At 40.4% G+C, this 22143-nt stretch overlaps 1 protein-coding gene across 9 annotated transcripts in view; it reads left to right on the plus strand.

Moving 5' to 3' along the window:
• PTPRF (protein tyrosine phosphatase receptor type F) overlaps positions 1 to 22143 on the plus strand; it is a 376425-nt gene that overhangs the window by 75429 nt on the left and 278853 nt on the right. For 8 of the 9 annotated variants that reach the window (XM_088060645.1, XM_088060644.1, XM_088060649.1 and 5 more), the window contains exon 2: positions 14485 to 14565. The gene's annotated coding sequence lies outside the window, so the exon portion shown is untranslated. Of the gene's footprint in view, positions 1 to 14484; positions 14566 to 21102; positions 21361 to 22143 lie in introns of those variants that run through there. The other variant, XM_014250753.2, reaches the window with a different exon arrangement.

Consider the following 22143-nt stretch of genomic DNA (forward strand, 5'->3'; position numbering starts at 1 on the left):
GATTAAACAATTGAAAAGATATTGTAATGCACAAACGTATTCTACAAAATGTATAAACTTATGTTAATAAGATGATGGAAATTCAGGGGGAAAACTGGCTTGAATATTTAAAAGTGTATCTTTAGATCCATTGCCCAATAGGTCCCGTGCCCTCTTTCAGTATTATGTAATCTTTGTATTTATATTTTAAAATAATTAGATAATTATATTTTATATTGCCTTGTAGAAAATTTGCTTGTCTTGTATAGGTGCTAAGATTTTTTTTCTGTGTGTGCATCTGATGAACTTGGATTAGAGTTCTGTATGTGCATTTGATGGAATGTTACTGGTTTTGTTTAAGGGCCTTATTGGATAAGAGGGTGATGGTTATTTTGGTGATGGTTATTTTGTTTCTTTCAAAGAAAAGTCTTTTTTCCTAAAGGACATGGTTGCTGTTCTTTTATTTCAAATTACAAGTTACATAAATCATCTGACAGAATTGAGAAGAAAGGAGAAAACCTAAAACTTTCTGAATTATTTGATTGCTTAAGCGGTCTGCAGGCAGAAGCAGAGTTGTGGCCTTCATGTGCCTTGGCCAGCAGTACAGGTGATACTGGTCTCCTGCCCAGCTAGTGGTGCAGGCTGCAGTGGTCCTTGCTGAGGGATTTTATCTATTTTTTTACTGTAGATAACAAGGTGAATTAGGTTTCTGTGGTCCTTAGTTGTCTTCTGATAGCAGACTGGTGAGTGCTGCTGAGATGGAAACAAGTGATGCTGGTGAGGTGGTCCACAGGTCAGTGGCCTGTTTGCCAGACTTGCAGAGGACTCTCACCCCAATGCCTTACTTCTGGAGAAAGGATCATAGGCATTTAAGAAATTTGAATGAAATATTGTAGGCTTTCTCAGTATAAATATTGTCAGCAGAGATCAGAACATTTCACCCTTTGGTGTCAGGAGGTGGTGTGCATTGAGATCTAAGTGGCACATCTACATATTTCAACAAAATACACTGCCTCTCCTGCCTTCACATTTACTTTTAAGTTTCATTGGCAGACAGATTGCCTTTTATGTCCTTTCTGTGCACATTATGCCAGAAGGTTCCTTTGCAGAAAATAAATTTATAGTCACTAGCTGATAAAGGTCTTTCCACAGCGATCCTGCAGAAATGTTTTCGCAGCCATCCTTCCTGTTGTGGGGGCATTGCTCAGCCATCTCTCACCGGAGGTGACATTCTACCTGCAGGATTTAATGTTCTGTCTTTCCATTGCAATTTTTCAGGCCACATCAAGGAGCAACTGAAATTTGTAAATGAAGGTCTTCTGGATAACTTTGTGCAAACTATTTTGCTGGCTTGAGCTAGGCAGTCTCATAAAAGCACTTTTTTCAAGTAGGAGCTACAGGTTTATTTGGTTATGGGCAACCTTTGTCTATGTGCTCAAATGCATACGCGCGTGTGTGCATGTACAATATTTACTCTTCAAAAATTGACATTCAAACAAAGAACAAAACACTTGTGTTCATGGTGTGCTACTGTGGTTTGATGCCATTGAGTGCTGGAGCTTTTCTGTGGTTAGCAGTGCCACTGTTTGCCGAAGCAAGCCCATGTTTTGATAATATTACTTTCAGGTTTTGCAAACCATAATCAGTTTACATATGTAAGCTATTCAAGCTTTTAAAGTCTATCAAATATGCCATTTTACATGCTTCCTTCTTTTTGTTAATAGAAGTAGGCAAAGCAAAAGTAGCCTAGTACTCGGAAATTGGTCTTCACAAAAGGCTAGTAGTGAAAGTGGAGATGTGAAAACACTTTTTAATAACAGAGATAGTGTATGGCATGATTTAAAAAAAAAAAAAGCAAACTTTTTTGTCTAGAGTTCAGTTAAATTGGAAAAAAGATCTTTGGATACAGTGAAACAAAACTGCTTTTGTCTCCAATGTTGCAGCACTCTGAACAGAATTTTAAAAAATACCAAAAAAACCCTAGCAAACAACTGATTTGCCATAATTTGCTGAATTCTACCTCTTGATATTTTGCAAGAATAAAATATTGTCTAATTCTGAAGTAAGAATTCTGGCTATGCATTTATTGTGTTAATGTGGTTAGGAAAAAGTACTTTAAGGTTTTGTTGAAGCTTATCCAGTAACAAGATGTATTGTGATGACTTGAATATCTTAATAGCAAATTTTTCATCTCTTTAATGAGGAGGAAATGTAAAGAATATTACCAAAATAGTCTGTCTGACATGCAGAAAATGTTAAACTTTATCGCATTGCAACAAAAACAAACTCATTTATGGCTGCACAAAAAAAAAATTATTATGTCCTGTGTTTGCCTGCTATAAATTTGATTTATTCCTCCAGTAATTACAGTCGCTGATTTGGTAAAAGTTGAAAATATTTCTTTTCCCCAAGCTTAACAAGAGTTCTGCGTTACCATTGCTACATTGCAATACTTTGAACTTGCTTAGCAGACATGACAAAAGGTTTTAATTAAAAAACTAGTGAGATAAAAAAAAAAAAAAAAATCATTTGTCTACATTAACATTGTACATTTCTCATAGCTCCTTAATTCTTGTAATAAAGGAAAAATACCATGACAGTGATAAGAAGTTGTCCTCCCTCCTTTCTCTCCCTCATTAGTAAAAGATTGTGTTGGAACTCTGGGATGTTTTGCTTAATCCCACTGCAGGCTCTAAAGTATCATTCAGATGTTCCTTGTTGGTGCAGGATGAGGAGATACTTAGAAAGCTTCAGTTTACCAGCAGGAGCACAATCCCAGCATGGTTAGGGATATGCTGAAATCTATTCAAGTGCCTCAGCATTCCCAGCTCCCAAGTAATTGTAAAATAACTCACTCTTGAGTTTTATCCCATCTGAGTATTCTGAAATTAAAGACTATCAGTTACAAAACCAATAGAATAGCTCAAGGACCTTCAAGAGTATTTCTGCCAAATATATGGTGATTTTGGTGTGGTGCTAAAAATAGAAAACATTGTCAGAGTTCATTAAATCTTTCCACTTTTTCCTCCCGACTTTGTAATAAATATGTCATTCTCTGAAACATGATTTAAATAACGATGTAAATCAAGCAGAAACTTTGAAGTAAATCGGTTCCTTTGATCTTACTTTGTTACATTTCTCAAAGGGGAGGTTAATTATTAGTAGTTTGGTAATTATTAGATTGCCTTGATTTTTACTGCTAAGTACAGCTTTTACAGTAAGGTAACACCTTTTGTCAGCCTTCTTAGCATATGTTATAATTGTCTGGCTATGCCAAATAAGCATCCAACTTCATATTTTTGGTAGTAAAATAACTGTTTAACATATATTGAGGGCTGAATATATAGTTGTATTGATGTTCAAATTTGAATTGAGTTAAAATGCATGAAACAATATTGAATAGTTAACTAAAGCTTTTCTTAAATTTATTTGGTGCATAAATCAAAAGCAACAGTGCATTCTGCATTTTGAATTGGTAAGAGAGGGCTTTCAAGTTTTAAAATAGTTATGGTATTTATTCTAGATAGTGACTGGAAAATAGTTTTGGCCCCAGAGAATTTTCTAAATGGCAGATTTCATCCTCTTGCTCTAAGTGTTTCTATCTAGATTGGAAAATGGAAACAAAGCTTCATGCTATGTTAATTCTTAATGTATTTCTTTTGAGCAAAACAAGTATTTGAATTGAATTAACTGGATGAACTGAAATTAGGAAAAAAGCTATTTCTACATCAGTCAAAAGGTCAGTCATTATTAGAAGTTAGTTTAGTGTATTACTTTCAGTTGTTTAACCTGCTGATTTGCCTCTCTTGAAGACATGGCAAGCAAATGTAGGTTTTTTTGAACATATATTAAATTTGAATACTTTTGATACATAAATTAATTTAATTTTATGCCTATTTACAATACATAAAATACATTGTAATGCTTTAGAAACATAAACCTAATTTTTATTAAGTGTGTCAGGACATTATTTAAGTATATGTTTAAAGTAAACATTTTTTTTACTTCTCAAGGAAAAATCCTTAACCACGTGAAAAGAGAAATTCATGTATCTGGGAGTTTCTTTTATTCTGTGTCTCTTATATAAGCATGTGGATAAGCATAAGGATCAAAAATAATTAGGATTTATTTTATTTGTGATTACAAGAAATAAGAACTGATTATCCGAAGGTGGCTATTGTTACTGTGCTGGTACTGTTAATCATCCATATGAGCATGCAGTGGTGATGAAGCCATTATAAGTAGTGTGGGAATCCGTGTTGTAGTGTTTGCATTTCAGTGTGTGATGGTATAGATGTGAAATTGTAGGGCAAAATAGATACATGATGCATTTATTATGCTATTATCAGTATGTTCAAATTTTGGTACTTTATTCCCATATATAAAATTGAAATGCAAGCATTTCTGAGGGAGATTTTTGGCTTATTTTACTAAGCATAAACTAGAGTGTTTGTATTGTAAATAACTTTTTAAAATGCTCTTTATTTTAATACTTTCTGTTATAGGAGATCACTCATTGGGGATTATAATTTATGATAATTTTGGTTTATTATTAGGAGTGGGGAAGGCTGTTTATTAATTGTAAATATGCTTGTCTAGACTTCATGAGTATATTCATCCACATTTAATATATGCATCTATAATAGATGCTCTGTAGTAATGAATGTGCGATAGAGTAAATGTATTAATCTGTGTTCACTTTAGACACCTGTATTTCAATTCTAAGCTGCATCTCACTTTTGGTAGGGATGGGATGTTCCAGTGCAATGACTGTTGGAATTCCAGCTCTTGTCTGGAATGGCAGCATTGCTGCTCTGAAAGGAAAACACGTTTGGTTTGTGCAGACTGATGCCATTTCTGATTTTTGTTACCCTTTTAGAGGAGGTGGAAAGGAAAAACCTAGCATGTTACATAAAGGTGTTAAAAGATTGATTACACATAGAGTGGGGTTACTGGTAGCAGTTTACAGGTTTGGACATTGCTGCTGATTCTCCAATGTTAATGAATTCTTTGGGTCTTCAGGCTTTGTTTCAAAAGCCTTGTAGAGAGACAGATAAACATCATCTCTTCTGTGCACTGGAGGACACACTTCTGGCAGCGCTAATGTGAGCTTGGTCTGATCCAGTGAGTTGTGATTGATTAAAATCAATCAAGCCATTCCATTGTACTGCATTAATTTTATACCATTTCTTGAAACACAGGGAAACATAGCGAGAATTTGCTGTCCTGTGGAGTATGCCTCTGGGCAAGCAAGGAAAGCTGAGAGCCATTAATCCTCAAAAGAACAATCCTAGTCCTGGCTTCCTGCTGTCTGTCCTGTTGGTGTCACTCTTAGGAGTTTGTTTGTAGTCAAGTTGTTCAGATCTCTTAATTTCTGCATCCCAGTGCTAGAGCTGTTCCACTCGTCTGGTGTTGACAAGATACCCATGTACTTTTCTCTTGTTCTAAAACCCTTCAAAGTTCTTTAGAGTCCCTTAAAATCAGGTCTGTGCAGGACTCTGCTTGATGTGGAATTAAAACCTTGCAAAAGAAGAGGTGGGGAACCACTGAACAGTGCTTGGAGAGTGCTCCTTTCTAGCCCATACTGGACAAAGTGGCAGTATCCACGTTCTGCTGTTTTTCTTTCTTCCAAGCTAGCTGGGAATTTGCACAGTTTTTTTCTGGGACAGCAGTATAACTGTGGCTTATACAGTGTAGAGAGCTGAGATTTTGAGATCTTGTGTATGGAATGAAATACTCCTTCTGTTTTACCATTGGCAGGTTGGGGAATGTATTACTTTGGTTGAAAAGAGGTCCATCCTCTCCAGTACCGGTTATTCTGTACACAAGAAAAGATACAGTAAGCTGATGTATAGTAGTACATTTCTTAAAAAGAGTAACTCTAATCCTAATTACTAAGAATTAGCTACTCATAGTTCTTGAAACATGTATCTTTATCCCTTTGATTACTTAGTAGCTAATAATTTGTATGCCAGTCATCCATGTTTTCTCATTTCATAAACCTCTGTTAAGAAGTTCTTTATGATTCCATTCATATTATACATTTGTCTAGAAGCTCAGTACTCTGAGGAGAGGAGGTACAATATCAGAAACTATATCAGAAAGGAAGTTCCTACTTTTCCTCCTGATTATTTTAGCACTGTGACGAAGAGGGCAAGTGGATGACTCTTTGGAGGAGTGAGAAGAGGTGTGAAATGAGATTTCTAGTGAAAATGAGTCTCTTCCAGAGTAATTGTTCATCTTGTTCCAAGCTAGAGCCTTGTTTTGCTTTGCGTCCTCTCTTTTGAGGACAGTCAAGGAGCAATGTAGAGTCATATAATAACTTAAAAGATTCTAGGAAACTAGAAGGTGAACATGGCCTACGTGTGCTTGATGCTGGAAGTCCAATCAGGTTGCTTCAGTAAACCTTGACAACAACTATTCCTGTTTAGTCATGGAGAGTGTTGCTCTGTAGTGCTACGTGTACAGGAATAACACAAGTAGCGAGAAAATGCACTTACCTTGCATCAGCTCCCTGAAGAGCTCCAGCCGCTTGTTTTATCAGGCTCGTGCATGTATTGGTCTATAAGCCTGGCTGTGTCAGTACTGCTGAAATAGAGCAAAGTCTTTAATCTGGTACCTTTCTGAACAAAATGACGTAGCTGCTGCCCTTTGGTACTAGCAAGATCTGTGGGCTGAATATTGATGTGCACCTCTACCCAAGTGATGCGTATCCGTGATTGTTCCCGCTCCTTTGAATGCTGTCAGAAATGGTGATGAGATGTACAGCTGTGCTTGGATAAAATAGTATCAGTTGTGTCAGTTGGATATATCTGAAAAAAATTAGCCCCCCTCCCTCCGTCAGTATAGACAAGTTAAGTCTTTGACTCTGCACAGGTTTTGCTGATCAATGTAGGAATTACCTTGTTACAGTAAACATGTAGCAAGTAAAACATAGGCAGGGACCTTATGGGCATCTGAAGTAAAATTCCTGGTCAAATTTTGAGTTGCCCAGGTTGGGCCATGAATTTTCCCCTTTACCACAGGCTCCTCAAAAAGGATAGAGCACATAAGCAATGTTCCTAAATTTTTACAAGTGGGAGTAGTGGTGTCATTTCTCCCCAGAAATCCTTGTAACTTATTCATCAAACTTAGTCATACCTGGCACTTGTAGGTAAGAGAGATTGTTCAGAATTCTCAAGAAATGTTTTGTCTTACATTGAGAGGTTTGTTTGCTTTGTGCCCAGAACTCTCAAATTGCCATGTCTGACCTGCTTCAAGAACCGACTATCAAAATAACTGATGTTTTAAAAGACAATACCAAGAAACCACATGTTTTTTCAGCCCCCTTTTTTTTCCCTCCCAGAAGAAAGCTGTGGATGGTTAGGCAAAGACATGCATATATTTCAGTAGTCCAGCTTTGGCTAGAGAAAACCTGGGCTGTTGATGGTTTTTTGGATGGTGCCAAGGGCTCATCTGCCTTCCATCTCAAAGGGATCTGCAACTAAAAAGGTCATCAGAACGCTGATACTCAGTGCATCTCTCTGGTTATCCTGGGTCTTAGTTAAGCCAAACGTGAAATGTCAGCTCCTTCAGCTCTAGAAATACTCATGTGACTCACTATAGCAAAGGGCTTGGCACATGATTGCCCGGTGGTGCCAGAAGAAAGGACATGTTTGTGCAGTAGTTTTGTATTCTTCCTAAATTCCTTAGTGTGCAAGGATGCTGTGTTGGATGGCCTAGAAACTCCAAGCCTGTTAGTTGGCATTCTTGCTGTAGTAGGCAGGAGCAGTTTGTTCTCAGCCACATGCCTAGGATTTCTTGAGTGCAGCCTTTTGAGCCCTTCTGAAGCACGTGGGACTCCTGTTTACAATCATGCCTTGGTTCTCCAAGGTCTAACTAGCCCTTCATGTGAGTCATGCATTTTGTTGTCTTTTGTGTTTTGTAGAGATTGAAGACTGAAGCAATTGCTGAGCTGAGAGCTCCCTTGTGACACAGAATTGCATTTTTCATAGAGAGAAACTGGCACTTGAAATCATAAGGGATAGATTTTGTTTTTATTTTAATTGTTCTGTCCTTGTGCCCGACTCTGTGTTACACTTTAGGGGAACCATGATATTCTTTAGATATCCACAGAGTTCTTGAATAAATTAATGTAGAATTTGGAAAACAAACTGACTTGGTTGTTTATTATCAAAGCAGAAGATGCCTCAGCACTAACTCTGTCTGCATAGCTAAGACCAGTGTAGCTCAGATGTGTTCAAATGCTTCTTCATCTTCTTAAATAAGTTTTCTCATTGATTTGTAGAATATCAGCTTTGTTCTTTATTATACAATATACTATTTCTGTGAACTAGATATTCACCAAAGGTAACATTAGACACTGAGCAAATAATTGTTTCCTGTCACACTGCATTAGTAACTGGGAAGAAAGTGTTTCCTAATTTGTATTTGTGCAGAACTAAATATAGCTCTAGTGAAGCTTAACTTCAGCTCCAGCCTTTCAAGTCCCTAAGAAATTGAGTACCGTGTTTGTCAGTCACTGGAAAAATGACTTTGTGTGTGTGTGCTCCTTGCCCTCCCAGTTTTATAATCTTAGGGACTTGAATGTGAGGCTGTCCAAACTCTGAGAAAATCCTGATAGTCCTGGATTATTGCTGTCTGCAGGAACTACATCAGAATTTTTTTTTTCTATTAGGAGCTTGAGGATATAAAGCCCTGACTGCATTCCCCATTCCATATTTAGCAAGGACAAGGTTAAATTGTCCTGAAGTTATGTTTTCCAGCAAAAACTGCTCTTACTTTTCATCTAAAATCTGGAATTTTTTAGCTGTTCTACTCTAGTTGTTCTGTGGATCTGATAGCCTGATGCACAAGATCTTAAAAGAAGCACCATTCACAAAGTATTCAGATTGGGACGTACCAGTGACATCATGCTGGTAAGAAAAATCTGATGTTGCAGGAAGGTATGTTGAATAGATTGTGTCTCCTCCCTTGGAATCTTACAAGCTTGTGTCTGTGCCTTGGTATTGAGTCTGGCAGCTGTAGGATAACAACCTTCGTGCTACATTTGCACTGAAAAGGCAGCACTGCTTCCTGAGATGATGGAAATGCCAAATGCTGCATTTCAGAGCTTGAGCCTTTCAGCTGGCATCTGTGAGGAGAATGCTTCAGGTTCATCTCTTCCAGTGAAGGCGAAGTGTGAGCCCAGGCTCAAAATAGTTCCATTCTTTTTTTTTGTTTTAATTTGAATTCATCAAAATAAGCTCATCCTCCCTGTCTGTCTGCTGGACACTGAGCGGGAGGAATCTGTTTGAAAGGTCTGAGGGATCTTCCATCCACGGTTTGTAGAGAACAAGACAGTATCATTCATCTGTGTCACTTCAGTCTTAAGTGTACTACTAACATGTGCATTTTGTCCGTGCTCTGCCCAGTTCCATAAGTGTTCTGCCCAACTTTCCCATGTTATCAGTGATGCACCTAATTAGGAGGAGGTTGTTGCTGGTGGGGAGGAAGAGGAATTGGCTGTCATATTGGCTGTCTGTCTGCACCTGTACCTCTTACTACAGAGAGGTCCTTTGAAGAAGTGATCTAAAGAAATCCAGAGAAAATTGCCAAGGTTTGTAACAGCTTTCCTCCTGGCAGTCTGTGGTTTATTTATACTGTAGGATGTGACAGGCAATTCCTGGTGCCTCAGCTTTGTCTGAAGTGAGAGTGATCGCTGGAAACACGACTGATTGCATTTGCAGCTTTGTTCCCTCCATTGGGGAGAAGTTTTGAGTTTGAACTCTCCCCTCACTGAGATCTTTGAAGTTTGGATCTTTAAAGTCATTCTCCATGCCAAAGACCTGTACTAGTGCAGTTGTCATCCTTCCCATCTGAGGAGGACTGGACCAGCCTCCCTTCAGAGGCTGTTAAAGCTGCTCGTTTCATCCTCCAGAGAGGTCAGCAGAGAAAGACATAAGTAAGTAATTATTCCCTTCCTCTCCTCCTGGTAGCTGAGTGAGCTCTGGAAGTTGAAACATCATTAAATCTCTGAGCAGTGTGGACAGTCTGCAAGCCAGCTATGGAGCCCATGTCACATGGCAGAGGGAGGGCCGAGTAACAGGTGATATTTAGAAACTAATTAATATTTGTGACTAACAATGTGCTGTTAGTAAGAAAACAATTCCGTCTGCTTGTGAATATTTATGATGATGACTTTCAACACTGCTTGGATCATGCAATGCTTTCCCAGCTGCTGCACCTCCTCTTGTCACAGCATTTCACACCAGCATGAAAATATCCTCTGCTGTGTGGATCTGTCCCACAGGGTGGCAGCTGGCTGAGCAGTGCTGTGGAGTACACACTCCTAAAAGAATATTCAGTATTATATATATATCTTCAGTATTATAGATATATCCAGTTCAGTATTAGTGGAATGCTAGATCCCAAACATTTGAGGTGTTCTTTGCTGGTGGAGTAAGCCATACAAATTAGCTTGAGATTTCATCCCATTAAGTGCCAAACCTTGCACAGAGGTAGTGCTATGTTTGAAGAGAAAGCAGGTGTTAAAGGTTGTTCTACCTCTTAATGTTGTGTTTGAGTGTTTTACAGTAGATCAAACTTGCCTAAATGTAATCTTCATAATGCTTTCATTTAAAAAGCTCCCTGTGGTTTGTATTTGTTGAACTGAAAGAGCAGAATCTACTTTGTAGCTTGGTGAGGCGGGGTGTTCCATTGAACATGTGTTCACACTGTCATTTGGGAAAGATAATAGGTTTTTAACCTCTGTCTGTGTTAGACTGAGGTATTTATGGAGTTGTGCCTAGGCAGGTAACCTTGTGATGCAGGTTTTTCACAATTTGCCATTTTCTTGTGATAAGTTGTGGCTGTTCTTGGCCCCTTGCAGTGCTTCTTGCAGCATCAGCCAGCATGGGAGCTCACCAAGAGATGAGGAATTTCTTGCCGTTGTTGATGCTGCATAGAAAGCTCATGGCTGCTGGTGTTTGTTCAGTAAACACTGTCTCCACAGATTGAAAACTCAGCCTTGAAGAGTTCCAGAAAATATTCCCAGCTTGGCATATGAAAATTGGCAAAACCCATGGAGGTTGTGCTCATGTTTTCAGCAGCAGACATGTCCAGGTGCAGCTGGAGGTGTTGGGTTCTTGTTCAGGGTGCTGCAGGGGACGTGCAGCATGGCACTTAGTCTTGGCAGCCTCCCCACTGCTCTTGATGGCCTCGAGTTTAACTTGTGGGAGGGGGGAAGCTGTGTGTACTGCAGTGTGCTAAAATTCTGTTGGTATGGTCTCTCTTTCGTCACTCGAGGCCTCCAGCAGCCTAAATTAGCAGATGGAGACTGCAGCTTGCTGCACGGAGGAGGTTATCTCAGTGAACTGCCATCACCACTTTCGTCACTGCTGATTAATTTTTTTTGTTAATGTTTAATCCTCAACAGCAAATACCTAATGTTTATATGCCCTTTCCCTGGATAAGCAGAACATCTCCTTTATAAAGTCAGTTAAGACATCCAAAACTGAATCAGTGTAAAATTTTAAATATAACTGTCAGACGAACAGACGCAAAGAAATTCAGAGCAGAAGTGATCACTTTGGTGTGCACAGGTCCTCTTGCGGTAGGGATTTCCAGGAATCTTCAGTTTCTTATTAAACAGTGCTTAATATGACTGAGAATATTTTCTAACCTCATCTTAATATTTTCAATGTAGAAGAGGTGGTTTGGGGTTTTTTTGGTGGTTTGTTTTTGGGTTTTTTGTTGGTTTTTGTTGTTGGGGTGGTTTTTTTTGTGTGTGTTTGTTTTTATTTTTTTAGTGATATGTTTCCTCTTCCTTTTGTAGCAGTAGTGTCACTGTGGTGTAGCTGAGAATAGTTGACTTGAACTGCCCCTGTTACACAAATGCAAAAAGCCACTTAAGGTTTTGGGAAAAAGAAGTTTCTAGTGAAATACAGGAGTGTGTACCATGAATGACTGCAACTGCGCATTAGAATTATAGCAAATTCTATAGGGTTTCCAAGGAATAGGTTTGAAAGAATGCATAAAAAGCAGTATAACAATTAGCAGCAGAGACTGATATATTTAAATGAAGTCATTAATTTAAAGTGTTGGCTTAGAGAAATTTCAAGCATTTTTATGCCTTTAATAAAGGGTTGCTTTTTAAGTAGCTTAAGTATCCTTCTCTGTATGCAGTGTATCCTGGGAATTAACAAACCACTTACTGCTGGATGGATTCCACTCGATGCAACTGCCATTCCTGAAGCAAAGACTGATGAAGAGAGTGGAAAGAGCCAGTACTGAAATGGTCATCCTCTTAGTCTGGGGGAAGGGAGAAAACAAATCTGTATAATCTCTGTTCTGTTTATTTAGTATAGTGATCTGCGCCATGGGGCTCAAGGTGGATGTGTGTATGCCTAAAAGAGGGTGGTCTTCAAATTTCAGGGAGCCTGGCAGGAGGTGCCGGGGTGCTTGTCTAAAATTGTCTACTGAGGGATGGAGACCTACAGTGTGGGACAGCTGAAGGTGGAAGTTGGTGATCTGATATTGAGAGAGAGGTGCTGGGGTATAAAATCAGGACCCTCTGTGAAAGGGGGAAAAGCGTAAGACTTTATGTTCCGTGTTCTAGACAATGGAGCTTGCAGGGATAGAAGAAAGAAGGACAGTTTGGTCATAGTTATGGAAAACGTACGGAGGAGCATTGTGCATAGATATTGGCAGGGTAAGACCTCCGGGTTTAGAACAGGAGCACGCTCAGAATAATTACAGTGAAGGCTGCCGGTGTGTGCCAGAAGTAAATATAGTAGCGTAAGCACTGCTACAGAGTCATTGAAGTCAATGCTGCATAACATAAATTGCATAATATATTTGTTTGTGAAGGTTATTAGAGCACAGTTTTAAATGGATCCGAGTCCTTGGAAAGGTGAATGTATTCTGGTTCCCCAGGCAGAGGTTTCCAGTACATCCCAGTTTGATCTGGGGGCAGACTGCCAGCACGAGGGGGGAGGTTGCTGTTCCCCTCCTGCCAGCTCCAGTGCTTGTCCGAGCAGCCACTGAGCTGGTTCCACACAAAGTGCCAGGAGGAAAGGAACTGCTGTCTCCCCTCAGAAATGGATAAAATTGGGGGCTTTTTGTTGTCCTGGTCAGCTGAGTTGGTGAGGGGGTGAGAGGATCTCCAAGGGATGTGTACATGAGGGGGTTGGTGGAGGTATCTCTGAGCACAGGAGGCACTGGCAGGCAGGCTGTTCAAGCCTCATGTCCCACCTCAGAAGGGAGCAAACCCTATCCCACCAGGGATATGACGGTCAGTACATGATGCAGCAACTGTCAGACACCCTAATTTCAGGGCACTGTCACACTCTTCATAAAAGGACTGAAACTGTTTACAAAATGTGTGCTTTGTAAATGATAAAGACTAAATAATGTATTCTGTGCATTTGCATAATTTTGAATCGCTTACCCTTCTGAGGGCTGTAGTCATTTGGCTCATGTTAAAGTATGATTAGTGGTGTAGTTGAAGCCATCAGCTGTGGGTTGAGTTGGCACTGAAGATAGAAGGTATGTTTTTAGGGAGACCATGCATGTTCCCTGTGATGTCCCTGGCACCCCAGAGCAGTGCCCTGAGGGCTCAGAGGTCAGACAGGTAGGAGACACGGTCAGTGCTGTGAAAGGTCAGGGTGTCTTTCAGAAAGAGCTTGACAGCCAGAGCAGTCGAAGTGGGATGTATCTCCATGGTGATGACATGCCAGGTCATAACCTTAGAAGGCATTTGGAGAGAAGCTTCTGCTCTGCACTGCTGGGATGGAGGGGGTTACCAGCTGAAAGTGCTGGAGAAACACATCTTGGGGCAGTTGCAAGGTGACAACGAGTCACAAGGATGGGATTGGGCAGATGTGGGGTGATACAGGAGACAGGTAGTAGCAAAGATGGGGAGTCACTGGTGAGCAAGCTCCAAGAACTTGCTTGATTTGGGTGGGCAAATGAGCCCTGACAGGGAGGTTGTATAATTCATTTTTTATTGTCAGGGAAATAAACTTCAGGGAGAGGGAAAAGCTGTTTAAGCTGCTGGATCAATGTTGGCATGAAAACAAATGGATAAAAGCTGTTCAGGAATAAGTGTTAGGCTGAAAGTTTTTTAACTACTGGAGGAGCTCAGCTCTGTAGTTAGGATTGGATGTGTAGGCTGAGGAAGAGCATTGTCAGTATGTGGGGCTCTGTTGCTGTCATTGGGGGTCTTGGATATGATACCTGTCGTGGAGGGCTAAGCTAAGGATCTGTAAACATCTTTCCTGCTTGCATCTGGTGGTGGATTATCATGATTGTGTCATGTGCAAGGAGAAAAGGGAAAATTGTTCCTTGCTGTCTTGGTTGTAGGTGTGCTGTATGGGAATATGTGCTGAACTGAACTGCTTCTTCCTCAGGGTGGAGAATTCATGTCATTAAGCAACATTTTAATCTTTGCTGTGTCTTTAATCTGTGAATGTCTTTGCTGTTTTGGTCACTTAAGTATTCTTATGTTGTTTGTTTTTCCCCTAGGTATTTTTATGGCCTCTGTCACAGTGGTGTCTCAGTGTCTTCCAGGCATTTATGGATTTATTCTGAGAACGTTCCTGTGAGGTAAGGAAATATTATCACTTGGTTTTACAGACTGGGATCTGAGGCAGAGGGAGACAAAGGTTGCAGGAGTCTTGTAACATAGCCAGCAGTCAAACACTGATTGCCAACAAGTTCATTATTGCCCTAATCCCATACCCAGCTACCTATCTCTGACTTTTTTTCTTTCTTCCTCTTTTTTACTTCTTTGTTTGTTTTTTCTTTTCCCTTCTCTGGTCTGAGTTTTAGTGACAGTAATCTTCAAGGAGCTGGGAGGACCTGTGGAAAATATGATTAGGGATACTGGTGTCCTTTTTTTAACATTGTTACTTATGAGTTGAGATTCCTTTCTAAAAATATCAGCAGATCTGTTTATGTCAAATTATTAGCATGTTTAGACTTCCACAGATAAGCTGCCCTGCCTTTTTGAGTCAGTAACTCCTTTATCCTACCTGTCTAGGCTTGTGGCTGTTGAATTCTTACCCTGCCTAAGCTAATGCCTTCCCAATCACCTAAAGCAATGCCAAGAATTTCATCATCCATGCAAAGGTCTGATTCATGTCAAGACAGGTGTAAAGTTTCTCAAGCACACTTATGTATAATTACTGTTTAACTTTATTTTTCAAAGATCTTTCCAAGCCAGCTAAAATGTGCAGCTTTGAGCTCCCAGATTCTGCCAGAAATTGGATTTCAGTACCTGATTAGTGATGCTGATCCCTTTCAAATGTATTGCAAAGTTTCTGTCACGTGTGTGCACTGAATTACAATTTGCATCATAAAATCAAATATAAAGAATAACAGCTTGAAAAATGTCTTTTTTTTTTCTTCCACTTTTAAGTAAGAAATTTTTAAATTAAGTCTCCCTTGAGCCCTTTTTTCCTCTTCAAGATGGTATTTAAGGTATGGCTTTTACTACTTAAAGAATTTTCTTAGAGTTCTAGCAGTGTTGTAAGTTAGGAATACACCAGCAGGCTCTGAAAAATATTTTTATTGTATGCAAAATCATAAAAAATATTAAAAATATAACATTGCAAAAAATATTTAATGTCATCTTTCTAATTTCACAATCTGTAAAATACATGTACTAGATCACATTTATGCTCTTTATTAGTGTGTATTACGTGTCCTTGTGTCCCCAGGAATAAGGCCCTAATGACTCATGAACAGTCTCAGAGTATACTAAATAAGATTAAAGAGCTGGCCAGTGACCTTAACAGTCAATTAGGCTATATGTTACTCAGCCCGGTATTTGTTGAGTGTAGAAGAGTAGCAGAAATTCATTAGCTAAGATGCTGATGCTTGAATCAAGCAAGATTTCTCTAACATGAGAACTGGTGTTGCTGCTTAAGTGGAGCTAGAAGCACACATGGTAGGTATGTCTCTGTGTGTGTGTGTGTTTGAAAGTACTGCTGATGTGGTCCTGGGGCGGGGAAAAGCTGCTCCAGGGCTTCTGGGCTCAGAGCCTTGTGGAGGAGATCCTGGCGGCACCTGGTGTGGGTTGGGCAGTGGCAGGTGCAGCTGGAGGTGGTGCTCAGGGTTTGGGATGTGCTGCCTGAGAGGTTATGAGGAGACAACGCAATGGGAGGGCTGCTTTCAGAAACCTTGTTTCACAGCAGCAGCAGGGCAGGATGTGTTGGTGTGCTGTATGGCATGCTTGGTTTTCCCCAGAGGTGAGCCTGGGTTGGCGTGATTGCACTTGAGTGCAGGCAGGAGGGTGAGCAGGAAGGCTCCGGGCTGCCGTGCCCACTGAAGAGCAGAGTTTGAATACTGGATCCCCTGCTCCCTTAGCTCAGGAGACAGGGCACGAGCAGGTGCTGAGGATGCAGAGGTACAGACAGGTCAGATTCCCTGCTGCCCGCCAGCTTCCTTGCCAGGCTCACCTGTCCCATGGAGCTGTCAGCATGAAGGCAGGCTTGCAGTGGGCAGCAGGGCTGAGTACATCCCGGTGACAGGCAGACTTGGCAAGCTACAAACCTCGACAGTATCTGAATTATGGTAGCATCTGTCATGCTAAGTTCACATTTCTTAACTAATCATCTGCATTTTGTTTTGTATTGTGTCTGGAAGCATCCTAGAGCAGTCTTGGTTTGGAGATGGGGAGTACCTGGTAGGGCACTACGTGGTGACAGAACTGAACCAGGAGAAGTGACATTACATGGGAGCTGAGGCAGCAGCTTGGTCATTCAGCTCCTCAGCAAAACAGCTGTCCTTGAGGGCTTCTTAGTTTTATAGCGCTTATTTTCTGGTATGTGCAGTTATGAATGCTTTCAGCTGACCCTGGGAAAGTATTCTGTCATTCTTAAAGTAAACTCAGGTTTCAGGAGAGAAAAGATGACGGACTCAGTCAATAAAATATGTGGCTGAAAGTACAGTTTGAGTGGCAAGCAGTAATATCTTTTAAAGTAAATCAACTTTCTGGAACATAAATTGGGTAGAATCACCCTGTTCTAGGTCATGGTTTATCTGTAGGGTTTTCTTTTAAAATAATTTCCTTAATAATTATTTTTGGGGAGGGGATAGGGGAGCCTAGGAACAAAGTGGATGAATGGGAGAAAAAAAGAAAAGGAAGCCTTTTCAATCACATCAGGATGAATCTAAAGCATCAAGGAATGATGTTACAGGAGAACCCCTGAAGATAAACTGTAACCTAGATTAGCGGAATACAGATTAAGTTTTCAGGAGTTTTGAGACAACACTGTGTCCTGGAGCAGTCTTTTGTCATTCATTTGAACAAAAATTGTTGTATGATTGCATTTTTAGGGATATACAAAAATACCTATCCATTTGAATGTTACAGTCATGAAGTTAAGAAAATTATCAAAGTGAATACTGCTTGAAAAGATTAAAAGAAAAACAAAGTTAAGATTTTTTCATTAGAACTGGCTATTGCTAGGGAAATACTATATTTCTATGCGATCCTGGTTTGGGGGATTTTATACAAGCAGCATTGCCATTGAAATTGTAGTTGAAACTGAGACTTCTACACAGTTAGGTTTTTTCATTCTGACTTTAAAGTGTAAAACTGTTGTCATTGGGTCACATTGTCCTCTTACAATACTTTGAACATTTTTATTCCTTAGTTTATTTACATTTTGGAAAATGTATTACGATACCGTATTCTAATTGAAGGGTTGTTTTCTGTAATAGAGGTTACATATTTCTAAAAAATGTTGGCACAAGACTTCTGTGAGTCAAAGTGATTTAATTGTGTGTTAATGCCATATTGGCTGGAACATACTTATAATTATGTTACCCCTTTTCACTGTAATCCAGTGAACAGAGTTTTCTGGCTGTACTTAAATGACAGGCTCAAAAGGGCATTGGCAGAATTTGTTGGCATAGTTCAGCCTTATTTATATATGACTATATATTTTTTGGACCTAAGAGTCTTTGCAAGTCCTTTTATCTCACAAATAAGTAGATTTCTTTAATATACTAGAAGGCAAAGGCAACTACTGGCCATTTACCTGGCTTGACATGATGAGTGTTGGAGAATACACGTGGAGATGGAAGGGTGGGGTTTAAAGCTCCAAATTTGCACTTGTAAAATTCCCTTCCGCTTTGAAGGTGTTTGCTTTAGCTGTCTACAGGGATACATATTTTCAGAAGTTTATTTATGAAAAAGAGGCTCAGGAGATGGTGGAGATGTTACAAGATTTAAACATATTTGCAAAATTGAACATGAGCTTTAGCCCTCTGGTCTTTTTCATTTCCTTTTGTATTTTATGATGAGTATATTGGTAGGTGGCTTTTGTGTTGTCACTTCACCTGTTTAATTTAAATTTAGGTATCTGAGGGTTGTGCAATAAAAGTAGAATCTCCATAACTGGCAACATAACCTTGTCATCTTGCAGAGTCAGCACTTGCTCATGCTCTGGCGCAACGGCTTTGAATAGCTGCCACCCCATGTGTGTGTTTCCTAAACCCGAGACAAGTGCTGAACTCATTAAAAATACATGTTATATAAGTTAATGTGCATAAGGAGTTTTGGTGCTGAGATCTCCTTTGAGGCTACATTTAACTCTAATTAACTTGGTTTCGTTCTCTCTACTATCAGCACAGGCTTGGCTGAAACCAGGCAGTATTGGTTAAACTGTGGGTTTGAAGCAGAGCCCAGCGGGGTGATGGATTAAAACGCACGGAGTTGTGGCTGTGCTGGGCTTCCCGGTGCCTGTGCCAGCTCCCGGGGCTGTGCTGGGCACGAGCACCAGCTGTGCCATTCCTGGGGCACAGAGGCACGGCAAGCGGATCCGCATCCCATCGTACTCTCGGGCAAAACTCAGGATTTCTAAAGAGGCCTGAAATAATGAGGTTTGTTGAGCTGTGACTGAACAATTGCATGACACCAAACTCCTCTGACTAAAATAGAGTCTGAATTTTTCCACTAGTGGAATAAGGAGCAGCAGCAGAGACTTAGCAGTATTTTACTGTTCTGGCTGTTCTCTCTATTCATACCTTGTTTTTATTCATCATTAACTCGAGGATGAGATCCAGGGATTCTGCTAATTATGATCCGTTTTTCAGGGGAGGCAGGCAGCAAGACAGGGATTACTGATGGTGGCATTTGCAGTAGGGCCAAGTACTAGCAGTATATGGATTGGAAATATGGGGTGGGTTTTCTGTTCTGACAGTGTTGGAAATCAAGCTTTATATTATGTCCAGTAAAGCAGGTTTCACTGAAAGCTGATTATAGTATTTTGTGAGAGAAGGTTTTCAGTGTATCACTCTGGAAGAAAATACTCACAGATTCATATTCAAGGGTAGGCTGCTGTATTTTGTGTAACTGGAAGAATGCATGGATTTGTTGCATTTTCATCACAGCTAGCAAAAGAATATGATTTTTCCCCTTCTTTTGACTAGTACTAGGGCTTAAGTCTTGCAAAAGGATTTTCTGGGTAGAAATACTGGGTAAAATGATTTAAACACCAAGTGGGGTGGGAACCTCAACCCAGCAGCTTTTGAGTGTTCATCATTTCTTGAAAATTGGACCTTGTAAAAAACTTCAAGTTGGGTACACCAGAAATAGAGGCATTCAAATCATTAACTGCTTTTAAAAGTGACAGCCAGAATCTCCATTAACATTGCATCTTCTGCCTGGGGGATCACAGAACAGAGCCTTGACGTGTCTTTGAGGATGGAAATGATGCAGTTTAAGAAGTTACTGTGCTTGAGCTGAAACGTGGTAACAGCACACAACCATGTCTAGTTCATTTTGCTGAAAAACAAAATAGAAATCACAGAGGATGATCTAAAGCTGTCTGTTTTGCTTTGCATAGAAGCAGACTAGCAGTGATCCTGCAGTGTCTTGCTACGTCTCAGCCATGAGGATGATAATTTCCAGCTGATGAAAGGTAAATTTTGGCTAGAACAGGTGGATGCATTAAAATCGTATGTGCTTCAGGATACCTGTCAGTGTTGATGGAAGAGCGGGACTTGCTGGTTTGGACCAGTGGTCATTCTAATTCAGTACCCATGGCAGTGATCAGTGCTGAGTAACTTCAGCAATCAGCAGGAAATTGTGCATTTGATTATCAGATGTTTTATCTGCTGGGGAAGTGTTGGATTATTTTTCTTTTTTTTTAACTTAAAAAACTAAACCAGGTTGATTTAGTAATTGAAAAAGAGTCCCTTGTAAAATGCAGTTAGAATTTCTCTTTAAGTCTTCCTGCACAGGCAAGGAGTTTATTGACATTTCTTAGTGTTTCCCCTTCAGACACCCTAGGTTGAAGATTGGTCTAAACCATTTGAAATCTTCAGTCTAGCTCAGACCAATCTTTTTAAGTGTTCTTCTGTATCTCTAGAAGGCCATAGTCATAGTACGTGCATGATGTGGAGTTGGTTTCTTGCTAACGTTACAGCTGGGGAAAAAAAAAAAAAAGGATATAATGTAGCTGTTGAGCTATTGTATTGCTTGAGTGTGTCTTCACATTAATTCAAATTAATTTAAACAAGGTGATAGGAGTAAAGTGCAGAGTAGAAAAAGGATAGATCAGAAAAAGGAGATAAGATAGGTGTATTCAAATAGGCAGAGCCTGATGAAATTTGCCCTAGGGTACATCAGCAACTAGCCAAGCAACCTTTGAACCATTTACAATTATCTTTTAGAAATTGGGAAGGCCAGGAGAGATCCTGAAGGACTGAAAAGGGCAATGGTATTACCTCAGTTTGAAAAAGGGAGATCCAGGGAATTACACACTTACTAGTTAGTCTAGCTTAGAGAATTGGAATAAAAATTTTAATCAGTTTCTAGGAATCTGGAGGATAAGAAAATAAGGACTTGGGGATAGCAGTACCTGTGATGTTACCTTGTAACTTCAGTAATTTCTGATAAAACCTCGTGACATTTCTGTGGAGTAAGGAAATATATGTATTTAATAATATGGTAAACAAAGAATTGTTTAAGGACCATGTTTGAAGTGTAGTTACTGTGAAAATCAGGGGAAGAAGGGAGATGGCACGAGGAATTGTGTGAATACACCCATGTTTGTCTTGGGCTGAGCTTTATTTGCTGTTCTCTTTACTGGTGTGGACAAGGGAATGCTAACTAAATCTGCAAGTAAGTCCAGACTGAGAGGTGCTTAAGCACTGCGAAGCATAGTTCAGAGTTAAATGGCTATGGTAGATTGAAAAGGCATGTGGAAATCTGCAGCTTACAACTTAATGAGTTGAAATGAGGAAATACAAAACGGTGAGGACGTGGCAGGGCTGCAGAGCACAGGAAGGCTGCTTTGGGACAGGCGCTGGATCACCACCTGTACCCAAGCTGACAGTTGCAGAGAGGACAAGCTGCGTCTGGAGTACCCAGTTCTGTAATTAAAGGTAATGGTGCTGCTGTCAGTGCTGCTGAGGCTCCAGACATGGTGCTGTGGCCAGGATGGTGCAGCAGGGAACGTGGGCTGGCTGTAGGCTGGGGGCTAGGATGGGAAGTGGGTATTGCTGGAGCTGGGTCTGACTAGCGTGTGGATGGAGAGACCAAGTGGTCAGTTGCCATCTCAGCCAAGGGATGGACAAGAGGTGGTCCTAGTTTATGGGGAAGCTTGAATCCCACTGGTGGTCACAAGTCCAGCAAGGTGCCAAAACCAGATGAATCAGGCAGAAGACTGTGGGTGGCTGGGACTGGAGCAGGAGACATGTGAGTGGGGTCCAGGGGAGCAGTGCTTACCTAGCCATGGGGGAGGGAGGGTCTGAGCATGGTCACCCACTCTGGGCAGGTGGGTGGGGTGATGGCAGTGTCCAGGTTATCCATGGGGAGTGTGGGGAAAGGAAAAGAGGGAAAGTGCACGGAGTGCAGCAAGGAAAGTTTCTATAGCTCAGCTTCAGAGTGAAGAGCACTGAGCAAGAGTCCAGAGAGCTTGCAGTGCTCCTATTTTAGATGGCATTCAGAAATCAACTGGGCAAGGCTCTGGACAACATGGTCTGACTTCAGAGTTACTCCTGCTTTGTGCATGGATTTGGACATGCTGAGGTGCTTTCCCACCTGCTTTATTCAGAGTTTTAATAAGCTACTTCCTTCCTCATCTTTAGAGGATTAAATTTTTGTATTATGTGTGTTTCAGGTGAGTGGCAGTGCTTCTCCAGGTAATCAGTGGTTCAGAAGGGCCA

The sequence above is a fragment of the Pseudopodoces humilis genome, chromosome 10 (assembly GCF_049639895.1).
Source record: "Pseudopodoces humilis isolate 2021_Gansu_Grassland_sample_001 chromosome 10, ASM4963989v1, whole genome shotgun sequence".
In the NCBI taxonomy this organism is placed as follows: domain Eukaryota; kingdom Metazoa; phylum Chordata; class Aves; order Passeriformes; family Paridae; genus Pseudopodoces; species Pseudopodoces humilis.